Source organism: Nomascus leucogenys, chromosome 15 (genome assembly GCF_006542625.1).
Source record: "Nomascus leucogenys isolate Asia chromosome 15, Asia_NLE_v1, whole genome shotgun sequence".
In the NCBI taxonomy this organism is placed as follows: Eukaryota; Metazoa; Chordata; class Mammalia; order Primates; family Hylobatidae; genus Nomascus; species Nomascus leucogenys.
In genome coordinates this window covers 71752588-71780581 of record NC_044395.1, presented here as the reverse complement: position 1 = coordinate 71780581, position 27994 = coordinate 71752588, and the positions used below count along the sequence as shown (strand labels likewise).

The 27994-nt window shown below is 39.0% G+C and overlaps 1 long non-coding RNA gene across 1 annotated transcript in view; it reads right to left on the bottom strand.

Moving 5' to 3' along the window:
* Positions 1-17788: 17788 nt before the first annotated feature.
* Positions 17789-27994, bottom strand: part of LOC100593708 — a 22806-nt gene continuing 12600 nt past the window's right edge. The window contains exon 3 of the long non-coding RNA XR_001114916.2: positions 17789-18686. This is a non-coding gene — a long non-coding RNA (uncharacterized LOC100593708). The remainder of the gene's footprint in view (positions 18687-27994) is intronic.

Genomic DNA, 27994 nt, shown 5'->3' with positions numbered 1-27994 from the left:
TGGCAGAAATGACTTTTTTTTCTTTCAGGTGATTTCTTAGGCTAATTCTCACAGATGGGGTTATTGGGCCAAAAAAGCAAACTATGGCTTTCCGAAGCTCTCATTGTTCCTATTATCTCATGCATCCCTGAGATGCAGTCAGCAGAGGATTCTATTTGAGGGACTGAACACTCCCAGGGAAAGCAGGAAGAAGGAGACAGGAACTAACATTTGCTATTGAGCACCAGGCATCATCCTACAGGCTTCAAAGTGAACCTTGGATGTGCTGCTGATCTGACCTGCCCAGATTTGTCATCATTGTTATTGTCTTGGCCGCTTATGAAGACATTCACCCAGCAGGACTTTAGAAGCTTTGTTCACTCGATCTCATTTAATCCTCACAATAGTGCCCTAAGGAAGATATTAGTATCCCCATTTTACAAAGGAGGAAATGGGAACCTGAAGAGATTAAGTGAAGGCCTCACAGATCATGAATAGAAGAGGCTGGAAACCTAGTCTGGTTCAAGGGTGTGCTCTTTCTGCTCTGCCATGCTGTGCTTCAGCCCTTCCCCACTCCCAGCCCCGTGTGCATGCAGATAGGGATTTTCACTCTTTGCCCTGTGTGAAAGGAGGGAAGGTAACACACATGAGCCTAGGGGGAAGGTCCATCTGCAGGACTACCCTGAAGGGGATGGGACATTCCTGGCCCTCAGCCTACAAACTCTTTCCTTTTATTTCCTGCTAGTGAAAAGCATAATTTAAAGATGACTTTGTTTTATACATACACATACATACAATCTCACACACACACACACACACACACACACACACACTCACTCCAAGAAGGGGACTCTCTGTAAATAAAAGACCTGTAACCTATCAAAGATGCTAACCAAGGACTTACCAAATGTCCTTTGATGCTAAGTATGTTTCAGAAAAGTTATTACTCAACCTGAGTCCATAGACTAGGCCTATCCTTATGTTAAAATAATTCTCTCATGGAATTATTTGATTTGGCCCAACATCTACCAGCTTTGCACACATTTCAATATTTCAATTAAATCACCAAACCTCAGTCTATATTAATTCCAGCCTTTTTTTTTTCTACTAAAGAGGACCTGCATTATTTCCCTGCATGTTTGAAATTATTGTCTCTCAGCCAGGCGTGGTGGCTCACGCCTGTAATCCCAGCACTTTTGGAGGCCAAGGTGGGTGGATCACGAGGTCAAGAGATCAAGACCATCCTGGCCAACATTGTGGAACCCTGTCTCTACTAAAGAAAATTACAAAAATTAGCTGAGTGTGGTGGCGCATGCCTGTAGTCCCAGCTACTTGGGAGCCTGAGGCAGGAGAATCGCTTGAACCTGGGAGGAGGAGATTGCAGTGAGCTGAGATTGCACCACTGCATTCCAGCCTGGGTGACAGATCAAGACTCCATCTCAAAAAAAAAAAAAAAAAAATTGTCTCCAAAACACACTGAATTCATAAAATTCCAGATGCTGCTCAATGATGCCTCTGGGCCAGTGACATCCTGGCTATCTTAGTTAAGACTACAAAGGAACAGGGTGGAACTGAGGCTACAGCTGGAGAGGGTTACGAAAGCACAGGGACTGGCACCAAGAAAACTCAGATTTAGTGGAATGAGTATGTTAGACCCACTGCTGCATGTAGCAGGAGATCATCTCAATGGCTCCATGAACTGAGTTTTGCAATGTGTAGAACCGTGTAGACTGTTTGTTTGTCAGGCCTCTTTCAGATGCAAGTGAGAGAAGCCTGACTAGCTAATGCAGAGGTAGGATTTATTGGCCCCTAGTTGAAAATTCTAGGGGTAGTCCTCAAGTGTAACTGGGTTCAAGTGCTTAAATGATATCACCAGGAATTTGTCCCCATCTTTTTGCCCTCTTTTCAGGTTGGTGATGAGATGGCCACCAGGCCTATTTCACAGAAATTTCAGCAGAAAGAAGAACTTATTGCCCAATTGTTCCATTAAAAGTCCCAGAACTAACTCTCAATTGGCCTAAATTGGCTCATTTGCCAGATATCCTCAGCTTGACCTCCAAATCTACTCTCTCCTCTTCTTCGAGCTCGGTAGCTGAGAGGTTGGCCACTCTCTACTCTTGTTCCAGCTCGGTAGGTGAGAGATTGGATGTATCAATGGCTCCTTTCCTGTGTGCCTTGCATTGGGTATTGTCAATAGTAAGATCAGTGGGAGGCTGGAGGAAGAGATAAGAATGAAGTCAGGATGTTAATTTCCCCCAGCACCCCTTGCAAGGGTCCACATGAGTTGGCTATATCTCTCAGCCAATAGTCACAGGTCCTGCCTGCAGCTTCTCCACACATCTTCTCTCTTTGAGTTCCAGTAATGGCTTCCCAGTTTTGCCTCTGCAACCTAAAAGCAGTACTATGCCCTACTATGAGCAGCCCCAGAAACTGCACTATCCTTTACGGTTTTCCCACACTCTACCTACACCTCCATGGAAGGGTTATTTGATAACCCATTTTGAAAGTGTCATCTGTTTCCAAGATCCTGACTGATACAGCTAACATGTCTATCCCTAAGACAAATCCATGTGTCTCACTGGGCAGGCCTACCCCTGGGACAAAGGTCTGAAATTAGCTCCATCAAAACCACAGGTACTGAGGGTGGAGGTATGGTAGTCCCCCAAAGGGACAGACAAAAACAACCTATGATCACCACATTTATCAAAGTAGACAAGAATGAATTCTAATCAGCAGTATTAGGCTACCCAAGCATTCTTCAGAAGCAGTAACTACATATAAATAAGGATAAATTTCAGAGACTAAACACATGCTGAAACAGCATTCAGGGTGTCTTTCATCTATGTACACTCAAATCAACGCCTTTTAAAGACCTGGTCACTCATTTTCTGAGCTCTAGGTCTGTTGATAACTCTCTTCTGAAACAAACTGAAATTTCTATCATCAATTCACTTTGAAATGTCATAAAGCAGCTTAGGCCTTGGCTGGCTGAGCAATAAAGCAGGCCCTCTTGGCAGCTCAGATGAGCTGCCCCTGACAGCAAGACAGGGGACAAGGCATTAAACATTGCCAAGAATGGACAATTTGGAAGCTGCCTAGTAGCAGAAATGACAAGGCTGAAATCATAACCACTTTGAAAAAAATGACATCAGTTGAAAAATAAATATAAAATGGGGCAATAGCAACCTCATCACAGAGCTGTAAATGCTTAGAAGAACATCTGGCCTGATACCCCATGAAGCTGCTCTGTCTCAGCAGAAAATTCTTTTTATAAATGATTAACCCTGATTATAATGATTGACTGTCCCATGGATGAGTCACCTTGCAGGTAAAACTATGGACCACAACCCCAGTGAATCTCAGCATTTCTTTCCATTACCCAGAAGTAGTGAGGATCTTAGTTACCTTGTCCACCAACCCCATGTTTTGACAGAGCCTGCACTGTACCTTTTTAATGGACATGTTGACATTCAATAACATGCTGAGGATACATGGCTTTCCTCATCAGTTTTCTCAGTAAAGCCTCTGATGCCACTTTGGTTAAGTTCAGGAATATGCTTTTGCCAGAAGGAGAAGCCTCCTGAGCCAGTCATGTGCCTCTCCTGGCTCCACTAATAACTCCTTTCTAATACAATTCCTTTGCAGTTCTCTTCACCTGTAAAGACACTTGGATATCAGCTCTTTGTGGAAGAGGGATCTAAAGGATCCATATGCTTCAGTCCTCTGGAATCTAGGAAATAAGGAAGTCTGGGGCCCAGAGAAAGAAGAAATTCAAAGGCTGTAGCCAGTGGAATCCTTTAGCCACACCTGGGACCCATAAGGATAATGTAGAGACTGTGGTCATAAGACACAAACAGACTAGAGTGTGTGACCTTGAGCAAGTCACATCTTCATGAATTTGAGCACTATTAGTATTACAGTATTATTGATTCCAAGACACTAATAATATGGTAAGCATTAAAAATGTTACAAAATATTATAAATAATAAAATAATAAATGAGTTTTCTGAGCCAGGCAGTTCTGATTGGCATGTCCAAGGACATTCCTACTTTGGAGGACCCATCTAAGCAAAAGTTATCAATCTTAGAAGACAGAATAGTGTAGTGGAATCAGACCAGACAGGTTTCATCTCACCAGCCACATCCACTTGATTGGCGATAGCTCCTTGGGGCCCTGTATTCAAAAGGATTCTGAGGTCATATTTGGGTTCAAGAGGGAAGAATGCCCGGATCAATGGGTACAAGAGGAGGGTCTGGCACCTTGTATGACATCCCTGTTGTTGATTGAAAGCATTGAGCTTGACAGTCAATTCTTGGAGGAAGGAACATGTATTCACCCTTGCTTCAATAACAAAAAACAACCGCACAATTTCAGTGGCTTAGAAGCACAGATGCATATTTCTCTCCACATGGAGGATAAGGCTATGGGCTAGGGCTAGACAGAGTCCTCTCCACCTTTCTTCTTATGCCAGGACCCAGGCAGAAGGGTCTGAAACATGCTTAGCTCGTGGCAGAGAACAGAAACATCAATGGCCAAGCCAAATCAGGCAGTCATGTTTACAGCTTCTGCTCAGATATAGCATATGTCATATTGCTAACATTTCATTGGCCAAAGCAAGCCATATGGCCAAGCCCTGAGTCAATGGAAAGAGGAAATATCATTCACTTGCTAAGAAGGAGGAAGTGAATGACTGCAATTAATCTACCAGATGGTGTCTGAGAAAGATACTTTCCGTATTAAGATGCTATATTTGTTTTTTCTTATTTTTTCTACAATACATATATATTATATATAATACAGCTGGAATTCTTCAGAGAATATGTGGGTTTCATAAACCAAAAATAAAATTCTAAGCTTCCCACCAAACTGAATGGACACCCCTCAAACCTGCCTGCTTCCTTGGTAGAATGCCCAACCAAGGGCATTCCAAAGTTATCCTGAAAAACTAGGTCAGGCCATGATGGGTAGGGAGAGAAAGACATGTCTCATTATCCTCTCTTCCCTTTGGAATTCAGGCACAACCGACCAGCATTAACAGTCTATGGAATACTGGTAAAGTTGGTGAATAGGTGTTTTCTAGGATAGCAATTTCAACAGGAAGCCAAGCACTATTAAATTATAGAATAAATATTTATCAAGTACCTACAAGGCACTAGATACCATGTCAGGTGGTATAGGTATGCTATTGTACAACAAGAGATACAGGGTTTCTGAACTCATGGAGCTAGGTTGAATGATGGAAACAGACCACAATCAAATCTTAAATGGATGCTCAAGCTTCTTTCAATCCAAGAACACTCTCCTAGCATTCACGTTCAAAATGAGTAGGTCCCATCTTCTCCCTCTTCAAATTCATTGCCCCAATACTTGCCCCTATACCCAGCAGATAATCTACCCTCCTGCCTCATTTTTTTTGAAAAAGAGCAATTAACAGATCTCCCTCATCTTCTCATCGACAAAATACCAACCTTCTCATTCAGTACATATTTGCTTTGCTTGCTTTCTTTCACAATGGACAAAATATCCCTGTCCCATCTAAATGGCATTCTCAGTCTTCACTCCTGCAATCGTCCCATTTCTCTCCACATTCTTTCTCTCTCTACTAGATTATTTGCATTGTTACACAAACATGTTGTAGTCGAGGAAGTGGAGAGGAACACAATTTCCCTCTCCAAGGAAAATTTGGAAACAAATGATGATGCATTTTGATGTCACAGTGACCATGGAGCCCTAGCGGCATTTGGTGGAGGCCAGGGGATTATGTTCTATCTTATTTTAAAAAGGAGAACTTCCTTAAACCTTGCAATCTCCTTCAACTACTATGAACTACTCAAACCCACCACAGGAAAACTTCTTGATAGAGTTATATATGAACACTGTCTACACCCCATCATCTCACAATCTCTTCTCAGCCCACTCCAATCAAGTTTCTGCCCCCATCACTTACCAGAAATTGTTCCTTTTTTTTTAATTTAACTTTTAAGTTCAGGGGTACATGTGCAGGTTTGTTACAGACGTAAACTTCCATCAAAGGGGTTTGTTGTACAAATTATTTCATCACCCAGGTATTAAACCTAGAACCCAATAGTTATTCTTTCTGATCCTCTCCCTCCTCCCACCCTCTACCCTCAAGTAGGCCTAAAGTCTGTTGTTCCCCTCTATGTGTTTATGAGTTCTCATCATTTAGCTCCCACTTATAAGTGAGAACATGCAATATTTGGTTTTCTGTTCCTGTGTTAGTTTGCTAAGGATAACAGCCTCCAGCTTCATCCATATTCCTGCAAAGGACATGATCTCATTCTTTTTTATGGCTACATAGTATTCCACGGTGTATATGTACCATATTTTCTTTATCCAGTCTATCATTGGTGGGCATTTAGGTTGATTCCATGTCTTTGCTATTGTGAATAGTGCTGCAATGAACATACACATGCATGTATTTTTATGTACACATGCATGTACTTATATTCCTTTCGATATATACCAGTAATGGGATTGCTGGGTCAAACGGTATTTCTGTTTTTAGGTCTTTGAGGAATTACCACACTGTCTTCCACAATGGTTGAACTAATTTACATTCCCACCAACAGCATATAGGTGTTCCTTTTTCACTGCAATCTCTCCAGCATCTGTTATTTTTTGACTTTTTAATAATAGCCATTCCGACTGGTGTGAGATGGTATCTCATTGTTGTTTCAATTTGCATTTCTCTAATGATCAGTGATGTTGAGCTTTTTTCCATATGCTTGTTGGCCACATGTATGTCTTCTTTTGAAAAGTGTCTGTTCATGTCTTTTGCCCACTTTTTAATGAGGTTGTTTATTTTTTTCTTGTAAATTTAAGTTCCTTATAGATGCTGGATATTAGATCTTTGCCAGATGCATAGTTTGCAAAAATTTTCTCTCATTCTGTGGTTGTCTGTTTATACCAGAGACTGATCTTTTCAAATATTGACAAAGTTGTGGTCACTTCTTGGTCTCCATCCTACTTGACGTCTCATAACATTTGACCCAACTAACTAATCCTTCCTTCTTGAAAGGTTGTCTAAACTAAAATATGTATCTCAGGCTTAAAAAACAAACAAACAGAAAGAACACTTGATTTATTTTCCTCCACCAAGGAACTAGCCAAACAAACAAACAAACAAACAAAAAGACCTGCTACTCCTCCTCTTGAGCCCGTCTTTGCAAAATTATGACTGAGACAGTGAAAGAGATCTAACCTAACTGACTCCATCTTGCTACTAACCTTTAAGCTACCCTTGTTCATTACCGGGCACAGGCTGAACTAACTTTGGGAGAAACTTAGTTTATAGTTTAAAACAGAGATGATAACAGCCCTTTCCCAAAACAACCCTCCGTCTTGCCTGAGGACTATACTGCCTTTGTAGGACTAACAAATTAGCCACAAGATTCGAAATTCTGGTTTAGGAGTCATGCAGCTGCAGACTACAAGATTCTGACCCTCCCTAAACTGCTCCTAAGATCATTGCTTGAGATATTTTGCAGACCCTGCACATGATGGATCAGCTGGTACCACCCAGATCAATAAATTGGCTCATCTAATCTTGTAGTCCCCACCCAGGAACTGACTCAGTACAAGAAGACAGCTTTGACTCCCTGTGATTTCATCTCTGACCTGAGCAATCAGCACACCTGGCTTACTGGTTTCCCCCCACCCACCAAGTTGTCCTTAAAAACTCTGATCCTTAAAAACTCTGTCCTTAAAAATTCTGATCCTCTGATCCTTGGGGAGACTAATTTGAGTAATAATAAAACTCTGGTCTCCTGCACAGTCAGCTCTGCATGAATTACTCTTTCTCTATTGAAATTCCCCTGTCTTGATAAATGGGCTCTGTCTAGGCAGTGGACAAGGTGAACCCACTGTCGCTTATGCTCTCCTTGTCTGAGGAAATACTACAAAGGTAAAACCAAAAAACTAAACAAAACAAACAAACAAAAAAAACCAAGAGTCATCCCTGAGTCATCTCTCCCATGCCCTACAGAAACTCATCATTAAGTTCTATCCACTCTATATACAAAATATATCTTAAAAGCCTACATTTCCCTAATCTTCATTATTGCTGCTCTGGTCTAAGCCATCAACATCTCTTGCCTGCACTATAGAGAAAGCCTTACCCCTCTCCCTACCTGTCTATGACCCATTCTTAAAACAGTCCCCAGAGTGATCTTCTTAAATTGTAAATCTCATGCTTAAAATCCTCCACTAAATATTTATATCATTGGCAATAAAATCCACATTCTTACCTTATTTTACAAAGCCCTTGCCCACTTCTCTGACTCCCCTTGATACCCCTGTTAGCCACACTAGTCTTCTTTCCATTCTTTAAATACCAATCTCATTCGTACCTTTTTGTGCAGCAAATGTTAAGGAATTTATTGCGTAAAAGATAAGCTTAAAGTAGATGTTAGTGGGCAATTAGATGGGTTGAATATCCACCATGTACCACTTTATATTAGAAAGCACCTATGAACAGAAAGACAAAGAAAGGTATTATATATATTGGTAAAAGGATCAGTCCATCAAGATGGTATAAAAATTATAAACATAAACATATGTAATAACAGAGCCCTAAAATATGTAAAGCAAAACTGACAGAATTGAAGGCAGAAATGACAGTTCTACAATAACAGTTAGAGACTTCAATACTCCCACTTTCAATAAAGGATAGAACAACTATTAAGAGATCAACAGGGAAACAAATAAAGGACTTGCCAACAAAACTATAAGCCAACTAGACCTAACAGACATATACAGAACACTCCACCCAACCACAACAGAGTACACATTCTCTCAAGTACACATGGAACATTCTCTAGTATAGACTATGTGCTAGGCCACAAAACAAGTCTCAATAAATTTTAAAAGATTAAAATCTGTTCCACCCTGAGCAGGTCTATGCAAACCTACCCCTAAAGGCCAAGAGGCCAAAGAAAGAGGCTAGCAAATCCAGTTTCTCAGAAAGAAACAGTTTGTTTGTTTGTTTTATAAACACAAGGTCTCACTCTGTTGTCCAGTCTAGAGTGCCATGGCATGAATGTAGGTCATTTCAGTCTCGAACTCCTAGGCTCAAGCAATCCCCCAACCTCAGACTCCTGAGTAGCTGGGACTACAGGCACACCACCACACCCAGCTATTTTTTGTTATTTTTTGTAGAAACAGGGTCTTGCTATGTTGCCCAGGCTGGTCTCAAACTCCTGGCCTCAAGCCATCCTTCAGCCTTGGCTTCCAAAGTGCTGGAATTACAGGCATAAACCACTGCTCCTAGCCAGAAAGAAACATTAAAAAGGGACTTACAAACAGAAACTCTGACTCAGGCAGCCACAAAACAGTAGATCCCTGCACCATTAACCCCTATACTCAGGGCTTATATACCACAGGGAAAGGGTATATGTGCTTCATATATCTATTTAAAAAATGCATCATCAAGGTTGTTTTGACCTAAGGGCAAGGTTTATGGTAAGTATGTGCTCTTCACAGTAGATAAACTAGAAATCTCAGAGGCATTCCCAGAACTGGAGTTAATCAGAAGTCAATATAGCAGATTAGCATCCAAAATGAAGTTGCTTCTGCCTCTGCAAAATCATATAAAGAATCTTCCCCAACCATAATGCAATGAAACTAGAAATAAATGACATAAGGAAATCTGAAAATGCACAACTATGTGGAAATTAGACAACACACTCTTTAACAATCAATGTGTCAAAGAAGTGATTGGCAAAATGTTGAAAATTCTGCCTCTTTGAGCAATCTAGTAATTATAGTACCTACCACCTTAATAACCTAAAAGCCGCTATTGGATGATGTCTAGGAAATGATCTGTGTCCCTATACAAGTCAGATTGTGCTGAATAACAAACCATTCTAAAACTCTGTCATGCAACAATAAGCATTTATTCTCATGTTCACAAGTCTTCAGATAGAATAATAGGCTGCTTCAGGCTGCAGCTCTGTGAAGAAACTGTGGATAGTCAGGCTGAAAGAGCCACAGCCCCCAGGGGCATTTTCTTCTCATGGCAGAGGACAAAAGCTCATAGAGCAATGAGGGAAGGTACATAATTCCTCTTAAGGCCTAGGCTCAGATCTTATATGATATCACTTCCACCCACATTCCACTGGCCAAAGCAAGTCACACAACGAAGTCCAACATCAGTAGGAAAAGGAAGAATACAACCCTACTATAGCAGTTAGAGGGGAAGGAATGAATATTTGCTGAACAACAATCTACTACTTCACAGCCCTCTTAGAGAAAAGCTTTGAGAAATGGTGCTATGGTTACTGCTATGGATGCCAAACAATAATATCTTGTTATCAATCATGTTGGTTATAAGTGAGTAAGACTCATCTTCTTACTGTATTTGTAACTACTAAGAACCATTTAGAAATGTCAGATTCTTCAAAGCTATTTTACCCAGATTCAGTCAACAAGTATTCAACTCACCAATTTTTTCTTAGCTGAGCAGCATTATCAGCTCAAGAAGAACTTTTGCTTCAATATAATTTATTTTCTAGTATTGGATAAGAACTTTTTAAAATGTCTGTAGACTACATCAAAGCACCAGAAGTGGATCTGACACCATCAATAGGAACTGAATTAATATACCTTTTCTGAAAATCTTCCTAAAAGAAAAATCTCTCTGACATCTGAATTTTAGACTTATTGTAGAAAATTTCAACCCTTCGAAAGAATCTTTGTGAATTTTATCACTACTAAAGTATCCAATATAAATACAATACAGAGTCTAATCTTTCCTGGCCTTGAAGACCTCAATATGTTGCTAATAATTGCAATAAAAAAAAACTCATTGTGAATGATGACCTTTTCTTGAATTCTGCATTAGTCAGTCAGTTAATGATACATAGCCTCCTTTCATGCTACAACCATCCTTCCAATAGCTCTCCCACAAAGATTTCCATTTATTTGTTTGATTTCAAATTTGGTGAAAAGAAAGATATTTTTATCTTAATTTCATACCAGAAAACATGAAAGAAGTCATGAAAACATTCTGAAAAGGATAGATATTTTTTAAACAAGACCTTAAAAACCAGACTCAATCCCTGCTGCCAAATTCAGTGAGGGATTGTTTAGAGTAAAAACAGAGCATTGCTCTGGGATTGAGCCAACTAGAAAGACTGATACACCATGACATCTCTGGCTTGTATAACCTCCCTGCCCTTGATGTGAACTCTGGAGGGAAGCAGCACAACCAAAGTTGACAGTGAGGTGAAGAGTGCACCTCCAAGTCATAAAGCACCTAAAACCTCACTATTCAAGTCAACTAGTTGGGAGAAAGATCCATCCAAACTAATGGAAAGTCCAAATTCCCATTATTTCCAAATAGAAGAAATACTTTTGGATTTAAAAAAATGACAAATGGAATCAAAGTTTTTCCACTTTTTCCAAAAATGCCATTGAAATAATAAAGATATAAAAAGAAAAAAAATAGTAACACTAAAAAAATCAGGAAGAATTCTATGACCCCCAAATAAGTGTTGAATTTCTGGAAGATATGAAGCAGACAGGACAAATATAATTCTTGATGTATATTTTTAACATATGTCTAAATATAAATATTTGATTAATGGAGCAAACTGACAAAAAGACAGTCAGTGCCAAGGGTGAGCACTCAACACAGGCAGAAGAGAATAGGGAAGTAAGTAGATAGGTTTCCCCAAAAGACCTATAGAAAAAAAAAAATCAGACTTAGCACAGCAAGAACATAAAAAGTAGGCTGTGGGAAGCTCAAGAGAATTACACTAAAAGACTTACATTTTAGAATTGTGTCACTGTCTCATATGCTAAACCTATAGACCAGTGCTTCTAAATGTGTGAGGCCTGTGAGATAAAAACTATTTTCAAAATAATACTAAGCTGTTATTTGCCTTTTTCACTTTATTGACATTTGTTTTGATAATTGTTGTGGGAAGTCAGGGACCCTGAATGGAGAGACCAGCTGAAGCCGCGGCAGAAGAACATAAATTGTGAAGATTTAATGGACATTTATCAGTTCCCAAAATTAATGTCTTTATAATTTCTTACACCTGTCTTTACTGCAATCTCTGAACATAAATTGTGAAGATTTCATGGATATTTATCACTTCGCCAATCAATATTCTTATAATTTCTTATGCCTGTCTTTAATCTCTTAATCCCATCATCTTTGTAAGCTGAAGATGTATGTCACCTCAGGACCCTGTGATGATTGCATTAACTGTACAAATTGTAAAACATCTGTTCGAACAATATGAAACCAGTGCACCCTGAAAAAGGACAGAATAACAGCGATTTTCAGGGAACAAGGGAGATAACAATAAGGCCTGACTGCCTGCAGGATTGGGCAGAACAGAGCCATATTTTTCTTCTGGCAGAAAGCCTATAGACGGATGTGTGAGTAGGAAAAATATTGCTGAATTGTTTTCCCAGAAAGGAATATTAATAATTGATAGCTCTGGGGAAGGAATGCATTCCTGGGGGGAGGTCTATGAACGCCTGCTCTGGGAGTGTCTGTCTTATGCGGTTGAGATAAGGACTGAAATACGCCCTCGTCTCCCACAATGCCCTCAGGCTTGCTAGGATTGGGAAATTCCAGCCTGGTGAATTCTAGTCAGACCGGTTGTCTGCTCTGGAACCCTGTTTCCTGTTAAGATGTTTATCAAGACAATGCATGCACAGCAGGACATGGACCGACCCTCATCAGTAATTCTAATTTTACCCTTGCCTTGTGATCTTTTATTGCCCTTTGAAGCATGTGATCTTTGTGACCTAATCCCTATTCATACATCTACTCCCCTTCTAAAATCCTAATAAAAACTTGCTGGTTTTGTGGCTCAGGGTCGCCATCATGGTCCTACCAATATGTGAGGACACCCCCAGAGGCCCAGCTGTAAAATTTCTCTCTTTGTACTCTTTCTCTTTACTTCTCAGACCGGCCAACACTTAGGGAAAATAGAAAGAACCTACATTGAAATACTGGGGGCTGGTTCCCCCAATAGACAATGCAAAAAAAAAATTGTGGGTGCAAAAGTAATTGCACCAACCTAATATAACAGAATAACTGAGACTACATTATTTATAAGGAACAGAAATTAATTATCTCACAATTCTGAAAGCTGATCAAGGCACTGGCAGGTGAAGGCCCAGTTTCTCTGCTTCCAAAATGGCACCTGAGTGCTGTGTCCTTTGGAGGGGAGGAAGGCCAGGTCCCCACATGGCAGAAGAGCAGAAATGAGAGAAAGCCACTCTCATTCCTGTGAGCCCTTTTATAACATCATTAATCCATACACCTCCCAATACCGTTGCCATGGGGATTAAGTTTTCAGCACATGAATTTTAGAGGAAACAATAACATTTAAACCAAAGCAGACACTTAATTAATAGTCATTATATTCTTTATCGCCAGGTACTCACAGGAGAGGGGAAAAAAAAAAAACTGTTTCACATAAGAATGCCCTAGTGAAGCAGTAAAAATTATTAATGTCATCAAAATCTCAACCTTTGGGTCTTTTTAACATTCTGTGTGACCAAATGGGATGTATAAGGCACTTCTATTGAATACCAAAATTTAATGATTATCTCAAGAAAAAGCACTTGTACAATTAACTGTTTGAGCTGCAAGCTGAATTAGCTGCTTTTTTTATGAAACACCATTTTTTTCTTGAAAGAACAACAGATACCAAACTACAGTAATTCAGACTTGGGTATCTGTCAGACATTTTCTCAAAAATGAATGAAGTGAGTCTGCAAGAAAAACAACTGGCAGTATTTGTATCCAATGATAACATTCTAGCTTTCAAGCAAAAATTAGAATTTTGGGAAACTTTTATATGCCACTATAAGCTTGACATCATCCCAACACTATGACTTTTTTTAATGAAATCAGTGGTAATATTAATGAATGTGGTTTTTGAGAATGTACAAAGAAATGTGTCAACATTTGAAAGATATGCATAATTCAATGAACCAATATTTTCCAAATGGCCAGTGCATCATGGTACAAAATCATGCATGGGTAATAGAAATTTTCAAGGTACGAAATAGGGCACTAGATTTTAACATAATAGACTATATAACCTTCACTGCTATGGTTTCAGATTCCACACTGGAACCATCTTTTAAGAAACTAGCTAGGACTTGTCCAGTTTTGGTGTAGTATCAAAGAAGATTATCCCCATTTATCTGAAAAAGTTATTATAACACTCCTCCTTTTTTCAAGTACATATCTGTGTAATGTGGGATTTTATTCATATACTTCAACCAAAGCCATATATTGCAATAGACCCATTGCAGAAGCAGATGTGAGAATCCAACTGTTTTCTGTTAAGTAGTCATTAGGGAAATTTGTAAAAATGTAAAACAGTGCTACTCTTCTAATTTTCTTGTGTTGAAAAACAGTACTTTTTCATAAAATATATTATTTATATTAACATGTAGTAGGTTTGTTATTGTGTTTTAGGATGTATCAATTCTCAAAAATTTCTCTCATTTCAATTTCTAATACAGCAACTATCAATAGATATAACCCTCACAAACAAAAGCCCTTTGAATCTTCAATTTTTAAATGTGCAAAGTGGTCTTGAGATTAAAAATGTGGAGAATCGGTGCTGTATTTATTCCATGTTTGCCATGGCTAGGGGTAAAAAGGAGATGGGAGGGGTGGAAAAGCGAACATTGATAGTGTCCCAGCTGCAACCCTAGTGGGAGAGTTGCACATCATGGAAGTGACATCCCTTAACTTTATCTGCTACTTGGGTAAATCTCTTCATACCTTTTATGGGGCTAAATTTCTTAGGAAACATGAACATCCCTAAGATCCATCAGTAGATGCTAGAAAGTGATCATTTGAGAGCAGGTTTAGGGGAGAAAATGAAAGCATTCCCATACAACCCACTCATACGCAGAGCTGCTGGCCCGGCCCCATACAAATTTGAGAAAAGTAGGGAGATCAAATGCATGACCTATAATGAAAAGAAAAGAAAATCACCTGCTGCCAGTTTATGACTCCCTACCCTTAGGCAAACGTACCATGAGTTTGTATACCCTGGCAGGTACTTTCTTCCCCTAGCGCCCTAGGATTTACAAGCCCTGAGCTATAAAGATGGTAAAGTACTAATATGCAGGATTTTAAGGCACAGGCAAAACCTCAGGACAAGCATTCGAATTCTTACAGATGATGATGGCTAAGCATTTAATCACCAAGAGTTCTATGTATTAACCAAGGTTTGGTGCATTTGTGGACAAGAAAAAGTTGGTATTGAATTTTTTAAATTTAGATATATATGAATCTGCTACAAGATACATTCTGCTTCAGACTATCACAAATTTTATTTTCCTTTAAAAGTGACTTCTTATTTTCAGTGAAAGAAACAAATTATTACTATGTCAGTGATAAGGCCCTTCAGTAAATCAATAATGTTTCAACAATTCTGAGAACATGCGAATCATTCTAAAATTATCAGTGAAATAGCTTGGCTCTCCAGAAAAATCCAATGTAGTTTCTTTGAAGAGTGATAAAATTAACTACTTTCTCTATCTCAATTCTGGTAACTTAATTTGAAATTTTTAAAAGGGTGTCACTGGTAGAGTTACAGGTCCTGGGAGAATTGGAAAAATGGCAGTCCTAACTGATAACACATCGTCTTAGTTTCTTGTATAACTGACCTCATTTTTCATCTCATTTCAGTAACTAAGAGTTAGGATTTGAGAACACTTGGGCCAGGTCTGCTATTATCTTCAACAATCTTCGAAATTCCCACCTCTCCCTAGTGTAGCTAGACAAAACTTTTCAGCAGTCAGTGGCAAAAATAATAGAGATCTGAAATGCAAACACTTTTCACTTCCTCTAGCAATTCCTCTTGCTCCAGGAGAATAGGACTTCATGTGTGTTTATGAAAGAAAAGCGGGCAGAGAAATATTATTAAGGTGAATAAACGGCGGTATTATGTCCATTTCAATGCCAATATCTTCCATGATCATTCCTGGGCTATAAAGAACGCACACCACAGAGCTTGTCAAGGATCCTCATATCTTCCTCACTAATGTTTTTCTTTTTGCTTTAGGGAAGGAAATCTCCTCTGAGACTTCTTGAAAGATGTAGGAGAGAGAAATGGGTACACTGGTCTCATATGAAAATCTATTCCAACATTCCTATCTCTTTAGCTTTTGGAATCCTTTCATATATTATGCAAGAGAAGTTCTGGCACCAAACTTCATTGAATGTAGGCCATCAATGAGTCAAAAATGTAGTCATTCCAGAAAGCTATTAGAGCCATTTCTAGCTTTATCTAAAACATTAAATCTAGACTATCTGGTAAATGTTCTTATATCAATATGTTAATCCTGAGACAAAATTGTATTCTGTTCCTTTTAGCCTAACACCCTTGGAATCTATTCTCACACATATTTTCTTGGTTTCTTCTATATGAATTATCAAAATCCTGCCTTTTTTTTTTAGGTATAGGCAATTTCTCCCCAGGTCTGAATCTCCATTCTGTTTGAGCATGCTGAGATCTAACTCAAGTTTAGGTCTAGACTAAAAAATAATCAGCAATGGGGATGGGTCTTGAGGATAATAAGTATCCCTTGTAAGGCAGCTGCTTCAGATGAACTGATTATAGAGTTTTCAAGAAGGAAAGGTCAATCTTCTCTGTTGTTTTTGTTTTTGTTTTTTGAGACAGAGTTTCACTCTTGTTGCCCAGGCTGGAGTGCAATGGCGCGATCTGGGCTCACCGCAACCTGCCTCGGCCTTCCAAAGTGCTGGGATTACAGGCGTGAGCCACCACGCCCGGTCTTTTTTTTTTTCTTTTCCCGAGACGGAGTTTCGCTCTTGTTGCCCAGACGGGAGTGCAATGGCGTGATCTCGGCTCACTGCAACCTCAGCCTCCCGAGTTCAAGCAATTCTCCTGTGTCAGCCTCCCTAGTAGCTGGGATTGCAGGCATGCACCACCACGTCTGGTTAATTTTGTATTTTTTTAGTAGAGATGGGGTTTCTCCATGTTGGTCAGGCTGGTCTTGAACTCCCGACCTCAGGTGATCCGCCCTCCCCAGCCTCCCAAAGTAATGGATGACAGGCATGAGCCACCGCGCCCAGCAGTCTTCTCTGTTATAAGAGGGGCTGCTTCTGCTTATTCAGAGAGACCTGGGCATTTAGCTTCATCCAAGTCCAATGCAAGTCTTAGAATCCCGCTTGCTCCCAGTGCCCTGATTGTCACATAAATGACTTGATGAGTCTCTAAATTTAATTTCCATTTTAATTCTGCAACCCACCTAGTTATATTTTTAATAATGTTGATCTTATAGCTATAAGAAATCAGAAACTTTTTTCAAAGTTGCTATAGAAGTTCTCTGTCTCAATTTGACTTGAACTTAGACTTCAAAGCCTTCAATTTGTCATTTTCTGTCTGTAAGGTTTCCAGTGCAGTCATAGATGTCATCCCACTCACAGTCCTTGTTGTTATCTGTACTACCACAATGGTAAAATGCAGCAGCCACTTGATCCCTGAAGGCAACTACTTCAATAGGCATTTTTTCCCAAGAAACCATAGATGATACTTTAATTAATCATGATCCTACTTATGTTATAGATTACCAGAATCTTGTTTTCCACTGGCAAGGAACTAAGCACTTCATTCAAGGCCGGCGACATCTACAAATTAATCTCAGAATTTTTGGAGGAGTGGAAAGAATGAATATACTATTTTCATAATTAAGTGGTTCTGAGCTGGCATATAATGAGCAGTCCTCTTTATGTCAGAGTCCAGTCAGAAAAACAAACAAAAAAAAGCCACACTAGGTATTTCAATGGAGGAAATTTATTTATTACAGGGAAATTGGTCATACAGGCATTAGAGGGCTGAAAAGCAAAATACAAAGGCTGAAAAAGCAAAAGTCATCTAGAAATAATAAATTCAGGAAGCAGCTACCACCTCTAGGGCTGGAGGAACAAAAGGAAAAATATGAAGTAACCAGAACTTAGAAGCCCAGAATTGCAACCACAATCTTTGTGGAAGGTAGAACCATCTGGCTGCTGTTTGTAATCTCTGAGCGGGTACAGAGGGAATCACTGAGGCTGATTCCAGTAGTGCTGAAAGAAGCTGAAGGCTAGAACCAACTGCCACTGCTGGGGGAAGTGCCTCTAGGTGAAGAAGCATTGCTGGTCCTGTAAGCAACATTAACAAGAACAGAAAAAACAGGAAGCATGTTCTCCTCTCCTTCTGCCTCCCAGTCTCTCTCTAGTGACCCCTATTGGCAGAACTGAACAGGAAGCAAGCTTACAAAGAAGTCAGAAACAGTTTGAGGACAACTAGCCCCATCAATTACAGGGAAGAGTACAGAAGGTAGATTTAGAGGTGAGGGGCAATAGGTAAATGACTCGCACAGATGGTGTTCATGCTCAATGTTTCTCTTCTGAACAATTTTCAGATTTGGTGTTAAAGCACCTTCTGGCCAGGCATGGTGGTTTATGCCTGTAATCCCATCACTTTGAGAGGTGGGTCGGGTGGGGATTGCTTGAGGCCAGGAGTTCAAGACTACCCTGGGCAACATAGTGAGATGCTCATCTCTATTTAAAAAAAAAAGAAAAGGAAAAGGGGACCCAAGGCCATATATCTGTTTCATTCCTAGAAACTCTCCACAGTGTCAGAGGAAGACTGCAAATCCAGTAGTCCTACATTCACAGATAATTCCTAGCCTAGTAAAAATAGAGAGAAACAGAAATAAACAACAATATTAGTTTGAGTAGCTGGAGAGGATCAGAGGAGTAATTATTCTTTGCTCTACTCTCAACCCCAGAAATTAAAAGAATAATTGTAGTATTTTCATAAATAAGTAGTTTGCTAGTCACTGACTTACATCATAAACATTAGACACTATAATTCTCAATGTACCTCAGTTACCACATCTGAAAAAAAAATGATGATAATAATATCTACCTCACACCAATCTCTTCAGAAATCTTATAGGGTGACATTACTGTGGATTACATTGAGTTGGCAGGCTAAGTATCTGTTAAAGATTAGTATAAACCTGATGTCAAAGCTGGAGGACAATAGACCATGAAAACAAAAGAAGAAATGTCTGGCAAATCTCAATTACAAATATGAATTTTAAAATTATAAATAATGTATTACCTAATTAAATCTAACATTATAATATTTTTTAAAATCAATTCATCATGACACAGTAAGATTTATTCTAAGAACGTCAGGATGCCTCAACATTGGGAAATGTATAATGTAATTAATTACATAAACTCAGACTGAAGGAGAAAATCATGTGTTCATCTTGGTAAATGCTAAAAACACATTGTAAAGATTAAATACTTATTACTAATTTTAAAAAGAGAAACTCCTTCACAAAGAATTATTAGAAGCCTACATAAAATATCATGCTTTCATGATGAAACACTGGAAGTATTCTCACTAAAGTTAGGACTAAGACAAGGATACCTGCTGTGTCATCTCCAAGTTTAGACTATAAGTTGTAGACAATGAGATTTGATAAGAAAAGTAATTAAGAGGTACCAATATGAGAAAGGGAAATATTATTTACAGCTGAAATTTTAGAATAAGATATTTAGTAAAGAATGGGCAAATACAAGATGAACACACAAATTTGTGGAAATATACAACCCTCCTAGATTCAATCAGGAAGAAATAGAAACCTGGAACAGACCAATAACAAGCAGTAACAATGAATCAGTAATTTTTAAAAACTGCAACAAAAATAAGTCCAGGACCAGATGGATTCACAATTGGATTCTATCAAACATTCAAAGAAGAATTGGTACCAATCCTACTGAAACTATTCCAAAAGTAGAGAAAAAGGGAATCCTCCCTAAGTCATTCTGTTAAGTCAGTATCATCCAAATACCAAAACCAGGAGCCGATTTAACAAAAAAAGAAAACTACAGACCAGTATCCCTGATAGACATAGATGCAAAATCCTAAAAAAACAAAAACAAAAACTAGCTAACTAAATCCCATCACATATCAAAAGATAATACATCATGATCAAGTGGGTTTCATACCAGAGATGCAGGAATGATTTAATGTATACAAGTCAGTAAATGCGATACACTACAGAAACGGAATTAAAAACAAAAATCATAGGATCATCTCAATAGATGCAGAAAAAGCATTTTATAAAATCCAGTATCACTTTATGATAAAAACTCTCAACATAGAAGGGACATAACTCAAAGCAATAAAAGCCATAGACGACAAACTCACACCGAACATAATACTGAATGGGGAAAAGTTGAAAGCATTCCCCCAAGAACTGGAACAAGACAAAGATGCCACTTTCACCACTTCTATTCAACATACTACTGGAAGGCCTGGCTAAAGAAATCAGACAAGAGAAAGAAATAAAGGGCATCCAAATAGAAATACAGGAAATCAAACTGTTGCTGTTCACTGACAATATGATCGTATAACTAGAAAACCCTAAAGACTCATCCAAAAATCTCCTAGATCTGATAAACGAATTCAGTACAGTCTTAGGATACAAAATCAATGTACACAAATCAGTAGCACTGCTACACACCAACAACCAAGCTGAGAATCAAATCAAGAACTCAATCCCTGTTACAACAGCTGCAAAATACAATACTCAGGAATATATTTAACCAAGCAGGTGAAAGATCTGTACAAGGAAAACTATAAAACATTGCTGAAGGAAGTCATAGATGACACAAACAAATGGAAACACATGCCATACTCATGGATGAGTAGAATCAATATTGTGAAAATGACCATACTGCCTAAAGCAATCTACAGATTCAATGCAATTCCCACCAAAATGCCATCATCATTCTTCACAAAACTAGAAAAAACAATTCTTAAATTCATATGGCACCAAAAAAGAGCCCACATAGGCAAAGTAACACTAAGCAAAAAGAACAAATCTGGAGGCATCATATTGCCTGACTTCAAATTATACTATGAGGCTATAGTTACCAAAACAGCATGTTACTGGTATAAAAATAGGCATGTAGACCAATGGAACAGAATAGAGAATCCAAAAATAAGACCAAATGTTTACAGCCAAGTGATCTTTGACAAAGCATACAAAAACACAAACTGGGGAAAGGATACTCTATTCAATAAATAGAGCTGGGGAAACTGGCAAGCCACCTATAGAGAATGAAACTGGATCCTCATCTCTCAGCTTACACAAAAATCAATTCAAGATGGATCAAAGACTTAACTCTAAGACCTGAAACCATAAAAATTCTAGAGGATAACATCAGAAAAACCCTTCTATACATTGGCTTAGGCAAGGAATTCATGACTAAGAACCAAAAAGCAAATGCAACAAAACAAGAATAAATAAATGGGACCTAATTAAACAAAGAGCTTCTGCACAGCAAAAGAAATAATCAACAGAGTAACCAGACAACTCACAGAGTGGGAGAAAATATTTGCAAACTATGCATCCAACAAAGGACTAATAACCAGAATCTAGAAGGAACTCAAACAAAGAAAAAAAAATAAGCCTATTGAAAAATGGGCAAGGAACATGAATAGAAAATTCTCAAAAGAGGATATACAGGCTGGGTGTGGTAGCCTATAATCCCAGCACTTTTGGAGTCTGAGGTAGGTGAGTCACTTTGAGCTCAGGAGTTCAAGACCAGCCTGGGCAACATGGTGAAAATCTATCTGTACAAAAATTAGCCAGGTATGGTGGCTCATACCTGTAGTCCCATCTACTCAGGAGGCTGAGGCTGGAGGATCACTTGAGCCCAGAAAGCAGAGGTTGCACTGAGCTGAGATCATACCACTGTACTCCAGCTTGGGTAACAGAGCAAAACCCTGTCACAAAAAAAAAAAAAAAAAAAAAAAAGGAGGCAATAAACATATGAAAAAATGTTCAACATCACTAATTATCAGGGAAATACAAATTAAAACCACAATGAGATATCACTTTAATCCTGCAAGAATGGGCATAATTTAAAAGTCAAAACTCAATAGATGTTGGTGTGGGTATGGTGAAAAAGGAACACTTTTATACTGCTGGTGGCAATGTAAACTAGTACAACCATTGAGGAAAACAGTATGGAGATTCCTTAAAGAACTAAAAATAGAACGACCATACAATCCAGCAATCCCACTACTGGGTATCTACCCAAAGGAAAACAAGTCATTATATGAAAAAGACACACGTACACATGTTTATAGCAGCACAACTCGCGATTGCAAAAATGTGGAACCAACCTAAGTACCCATCAACCAATAAGTGGATAAAGAAATATGGTGTATATATACACCATGGAATACTACTCAACCATAAAAATAAATGAAATAATGTCTTTTGTAGCAACTTGGATGAAGCTGCAGGCCATTATTCTAAGGTAGGTAACTCGGGAATGGAAAACTAAATATCATATGTTCTCACTTATAAGTGGTGAGGAGCTAAGCTAGGAGGATACAAAGGCATAAGAATGAATTAACAGAATTTTGAGACTTGGGGTGGGTGAAGGGTGGGAGGGGGATAAAAGACTACATATTTGGTACAATATACACTGCTCAGGTGGCAGGTGCACCAAATCCCAGAAATCACCACTAAAGAACTTGTCCTGTACTCCAAAAACAATTTAAATGTTTTAAAATTAAAACTTTTAAAAAAAAGATCAACACACAAAATTCAGTAACTAGGGACTTTCATCTGCCCATACTGGCAGAGTACCTTGGTTATACTAACCCTCATTTAGATAACAATAATAAAATCTGGAAAAAAATTAAAATTATTTAAAGGCACTGGAGGCTGGGTGTGGTGGCTCACACCTGTAATCCCAGCACTTTGGGAGTCTGGGGGTGGCAGATCACCTGAGGTCAGGAGTTCAAGATCAACATGGTGAAACACCGTCTTTACTAAAAACACAAAAAATTAGCCAAGCATGGTAATGCATGCCTGTAATCCCAGCTACTCATGAGACTGAGGCATGAGAATTGCTTGAACCCAGAAGGCAGGGTTGCAGTGAGCCAAGATTATGCCACTGCACTCCAAACTGGGCAACAGAGTAAGACTTCATCTCAAAAAATAATAATAAAATAAAATAAAGTGCCTTACAAGTAAGTGCTTAATAAGGTGACAAGGGGAATTGTTTATGGCCAGGAGTTGGAGACCAGCCTGGGCAACATAGCAAGACCCCATCTCTGTGAAAAATAAAAACTTAGCCAGGCCTGGTGTTGTATGCTCATAGTCCTAGCTACTTGGGGGACTAAGGCAGATGGATCCCTTGAGCCCAAGACTTTGAGGCTGCAGCGAACTACGCACTCTAGCCTGGGTGATAAAGATAGACCCTGTCTCAAACCACACACACACACACACACACACACACACATACACACACACACACACACGAAACATGACACCTCCAAAGGAACACAATAATTCTCTGATAACAGATCTGAAAGAAAAGGAAATTTATGAAATGCTTGAAAAGAATAGAGAAACTCAGTGAGTTACAAAAGAACACAGGTAAAAAATAGAAATCAAGGAAACAATTTATGATCTGAATGAAAAATTCAACAATGCAATAGATATCATTTAATAAAAAACAAACAGGTGGCCAGGTGTGGTGGCTCACACCTGTAATCCCAGCACTTTGGGAGGCCGAGGCGGATGGATCGTGAGGTCAGGAGATCAAGACCATCCTGGCTAACACGGTGAAACCCCATCTCTACTAAAAAATACAAAAAAATTAGCTGGGCGTGGTGGTGGGCACCTGAAGTCCCAGCTACTCAGGAGGCTGAGGCAGGAGAATGGCATGAACTCAGAGGCGGAGCTTGCAGTGAGCTGAGATCGTGCCACTGCACTCCAGCCTGGGTGACAGAGCGAGACTCCGTCTCAAAAAAAAAAAGAAAGAAAAAACAAACAGAAATCCTGGAACTGAAGAATTCAATGAATAAAATTAAAAATACTATAGACAACTTCAACAATAGACTAAATTAGGCATAAGAAATAATTTCTGGCTAGGCAGACTGGCTCATGCCTGTAGTCCTAACACTTTGGGAGACCGAGGTGGGCAGATCACTTGAGGTAAGGAGTTCGAGACCAGCTGGGCCAACATGGTGAAACCATGTCTCTACCAAAAATACAAAAATTAGCTGGGCGTGGTGGCACACACCTGTAGTCCCAGCTACTTAGGAGGCTGAGGCAGGAGAATCACTTGAACCCAGGAGGCGGGGGTTGCAGTGAGCTGAGATTGCACCACTGCACTCTAGCCTGGGTGATAAAGTAAGACTCCATCTCAGAAAAAAGAAAGAAAGAAAGAGAGAGAGAGGGAAAGACAGAAAGAGAGAGAGAAAGAAAGAAAGAAGAAAGAAAGAAAGAAAGAAAGAAAGAAAGAAAGAAAGAAAGAAAGAGAAAGAAAGAGGGAAGGAAAGAAAGAAAGAAAGAGGAAGGGGACGGGGAAGGGGAAGGGGAGGGAATTTCTGAACTTGAAGACAGCTCAGAAAAAAAAAAAATGAAGGAAGCCTACATAACATATAGAACACCATAAAGTGACCAAATGTTCAAATTCTGGGAGTTTCAGAAGGAAGAGAAATGAGCAAAGGAATAGGAAATCTATTTAACAAAATAATAGCTGACAACTTCCCAAGTCTGGCAAGAGATTCAGACATCTCAGATACAGCTCAGAGATCCTCAAATAGATTCGACCCAAAAAGGTCTTCTCCAAGACATATTATAGTCAAACTATCAAAAGTCAAAGACAAACAGAGCATTCTAAAAAGAGCAAGATAAAAGCATCAAGTCACATATAAGGGAATCCCCATCAGTCTAACAGCAGATTTCTCAGCAGAAACTTTACAGGCCAGAAGAGAATACAATGGTATGTTTAAAGTGCTGAGAGAAAAACACTATTAGCCAAAAATACTAAACCTAGCAAAGCTGTCCTTCAAAAATGAAGAGAAATAAAATGCCAGACAAGCAAAAACTGAGGGAATTCATCACCACTAGACTGGTCCTACAAGACAGGCTTAAGTCAGTCCTATATCTGAAAGCAAAAGGACAATATTTGCCAACAAGCAAACACATGCAAATGTAAAACTGGTACAGTAGATATATAAATAGAAAAAGAAGTCAAATATTACTACTACAGAAATCCACTAAACCTCAATGGTAAACAGTGAAAGAGGAAGAAAGGGAAAAAGGATATATAGATAAGCAGAAAACAACAAAATGACAGAAATAAGTTCTCACCTATCAATAATAACTTTTGATTTGTGTTTGTTTGTTTTTAGACAGTCTCACTCTGTTGCCCAGGCTGGAGTGCAGTAGTAGCCTGTTCTCGGCTCACTGCAACCTCCGCCTCCCATGCTCAAGCAATCCTCCCGCCTCAGCCACCTGGGTGGCTGGGACTACAGGCACACACCACCATGCCCAGCTAATTTTTGTATTTTTTGTAGAGATGAGGTTCTGCCAAGACATCCAGGCTAGTCTCAAACTCCTGGACTCAAGCAATCTTCCCACCTCAGATAAAGAATAATGTTATCTCCATTATCTGGCAAAAGGCTTTACTCAATTGGATGCCCAATAAAGAAAAAAAATGTTGATGAAAGTGAACAAATAAAAATGGAATAGGGAGTTTCCTACCACTCATTGATTGTTATGGTACCAGTTGAATTAATATATCACATTAACAGTTGCATCACATCAAAAAAACTATATGATTATCTCAACAGATGTAGATAAGCATTTGATCCCCTCACAATAAAAACTCTCAACAAATTAGGCACAGGAGGAACATACCAAAACATACTAAAGGCCATATATGACAAACCCACAGCTAAACCTACTCAATGAGAAAAGCTGAAAGCCTTTCCTCTAGGAACTAGAACAAGACAAAAATTCTCACTTTCACCACACTTATTCAACATAGTACTGGAAGTCCTACCCAAGCAATCATGCAAAAGAGAGAAATAAAAGGCATCCAAATTGAAAAAGAGGAAGTGTGGCCGGGATCGTGGCTCACGCCTATAATCCCAACACTTTGGGAGGCCAAGGTGGGCAGATCAGCCGAAGTCAGGAGTTCAAGACCAGCCTGGCCAACATGGCAAAACCCCGTCTCTACTAAAAATACAAAAATTAGCCAGGTGTGGGGTGGTATGTGTCTGTAATCCCAGCTACTCAGGAGGCTGAGGCAGTAGAATCGCTTGAACCCGGGAGGCAGAGGTTGTAGTGAGCAGAGATCGTGCCATTGCACTCCAGCCTGGGCAACAAGAGCAAAACTCTATCTCAGGAAAAAAAAAAAAGTAAAAGAGGAAGTCAAATTGTCCCTCTTTGTAGACAACATGATCTCATATACAGAAAAACCTAAAGATGCCACCAAAAAACTTTTAGGACCAATAAATGAAATCAGTAAAGTTGCAGGATACAAAATCAACATACAAACATCAGTAGCATTTTTATATACCAATAACAAACCAGCTGAAAAACAAATCAATAAAATAATCCCACTTACAATAGCTACAAACAAAATGCCTAGGAATAAATTTAGCCAAGGAAGTGAAAGACCTCTACAAGGGAATTTATAAATTACCAATGAAAAAAATTGAAGAGGACACAAAAAAAATGGAAAGACATCTTATCCTTATGAATTGGAAGGATTAATATTGTTAAAATGGCCATACTACTCAAAGCAATTTACAGATTCAATGCAAGCCCTATAAAAATACCAATTACATTCTTTACAGAAATAGAAAAAGAAAAATCCTGGGCTGGGCACGGTGGCTCATATCCCAGCACTTTGAGAGGCCGAGGCAGGGGGATCACAAGGTGAAGAGATAGAGGCCATCCTGGCCAACATGGTGAAACCCTGTCTCTACTAAAAACACAAAAATTAGCTGGGCATGATGGCAGGTGCCTATAGTCCCAGCTACTCAGGAGGCTGAGGCAGGAAAATCACTTGAACCTAGGAGGCAGAGGTTGCAGCGAGCCAAGATTGCACCACGGCACTCCAGCCTGGTGACAGAGAGAGACTCTGACTAAAAAAAAAAAAAAAAAAAAAAAATCCTAAAATGCATATGGAACCAAAAAAGACCCTGAATAGACAAAGCAATCCTAAGCAAGAAGAACAAAGCTGGAGGCATCATACATACAAAAATCAATTCAAAATGAATTAAAAAACATAAACTTAAGACCCAAAATTATAAAAAATACTAGAAGATAATATAGAGGAAATGCTTCAGGGACATTAGTCCAGGCAAAGATTTATGGCTAAAACTTCAAAAACACAGGCAACAAAAACCAAAATAGACAAACAGAACAATATTAAACTTCAACAAAGGACTAGCATCTAGAATATGTAAAGAATTCTCATGCCTATAATCCCGGTACTTTATGAGGCCAAGAAGGGAGGACTGCTTGAGACCAGAAGTTCGAGACCAGCCTGAGCAACATAGTGAGACTCTGTCTCTAAAAAAATACAAAATTAGCTAGGCATCCTAGCTACTTGGGAGGCTGAAGCCACAGGACCATTTGATCCCAGGAATTTAAGGTTCCAGTAAGCTATCATTGCACCACTGTACACCGGCCTGGGTGGCAGAGCACGATCCTGTCCCCCAACCAAAACAAAAAAAATTCCTAAAACACAACAGTAAAAAAAAAAAAAAAAAATCCAATTAGAAAATAAACAAAAACAAAAGACATGAAGAGACATTTTATCAATTAAGATATACAGATGGCAAATAACACATTAAGAGATGTTCAACATATTAGCCATGGGAAAAATACAAATTAATACTACAGTAAGATATCACTACGCACCTATTAGGATGGCTAAAACATAAATCGTAACAATACCAAATATTGGCAAGAATGTGGAAACACCTGATCATTCATACATAGCTAATGGAAATGTAAAATGGTACAGCCAAACTGGAAAATAGTTTTTCAATTTTTTAAAAAGTTAGACATGCAATTATCATCCACTATACCATGCATATAATTGCACTCTTAGGCATATATCCTGGAAAATGAAAACTCATGTTC